The sequence below is a fragment of the Dipodomys merriami genome, unplaced genomic scaffold, assembly GCF_024711535.1.
Source record: "Dipodomys merriami isolate MVZ:Mamm:240054 unplaced genomic scaffold, mDipMer1.0.p SCAF_5, whole genome shotgun sequence".
NCBI classification, from domain to species: domain Eukaryota; kingdom Metazoa; phylum Chordata; class Mammalia; order Rodentia; family Heteromyidae; genus Dipodomys; species Dipodomys merriami.
The window spans coordinates 8,487,369-8,488,299 of NW_027206068.1; the positions used below are offsets into that span (position 1 = coordinate 8,487,369).

At 39.0% G+C, this 931-nt stretch overlaps 1 non-coding gene across 1 annotated transcript; it reads left to right on the forward strand.

Moving 5' to 3' along the window:
• The first annotated feature begins 381 nt into the window (after positions 1-381).
• LOC138810250 (U6 spliceosomal RNA) lies at positions 382-484 on the forward strand. The gene has a single exon (XR_011367060.1). It is a non-coding gene; the product is annotated as a U6 spliceosomal RNA (small nuclear RNA).
• The last annotated feature ends 447 nt before the right edge of the window (positions 485-931 follow it).

Consider the following 931-nt stretch of genomic DNA (forward strand, 5'->3'; position numbering starts at 1 on the left):
CTCCCAAATAGCTGTGATCACAGGTGATGCCCAACTTAAGTTCAGACCTTTTGTGAACAGCCCAGATTCCGCTACACAATGAAGATTGGCTTTTATTTTGCCAATCAAATTTGCTGTTCATTGTCTTAAATCCTTCCACTCTGAAAGGAGTTTTGCTTTTCTTTAACATTAACAAATGGTCTATTAAAGAGGTTTTCCCAAACAGGGGTCTATGAAAATGAAAATCAAAGCATTTTCCCTCTCCAAGTTTACCAACAGCTGCTGGGTCTCAGAATGACCTAGAGAGCTTTTGAAAAACACAGTCCCAAGGATCTGCCAGAGATCTGAATCAGAATTACTTAGGATTGTGGCCTCCACTTTACATCTCAAAATAAGCTTTCTGTGCCAGTTTGGCTGTATGTAGGCTAAGACTGGAATGCTTCACAGATTAGTAAGGCCTCTGAGCAAGGATGACACTCAAATTCAGGAAGTGTACCATATTTTCTGTGCTTTCCCTGAATTGTGTTGCTTTTCTTTCTTTTCCAACTTAATAAACAAAGTCGAGAAAATTCATAAATAAATGAGTCAATAATACAAAGCACACTTCCTAGGGAAACTATGTATGGTTTAGAACATGTTTGCAGTTCATAAATGATGAATGGGTGCACATAGAAAGAGAGGAGAGTTTCTTGAATGATTCTAACATAAAGAACTCAAGATTTAAGCTGGGCTCACAAGTATAATCCTAGCTACTCAGGAAGTTGAGATCTGAGGATCACAGTTTGAAGCCAGTCAGGGCAAGAAAGTCTATGAGACTCTTAACTAACCACCAAAAAAAAGCAGCAATTGTGGCTCAGTGGTAGAATACTAGCTTTAAGGAAAAAAAAAAAAAAAAAAAGCTTGGGGTCAGTGTCCAGGCCCTGAGTTCAAGCTCCAGGACTGGCATGAAACA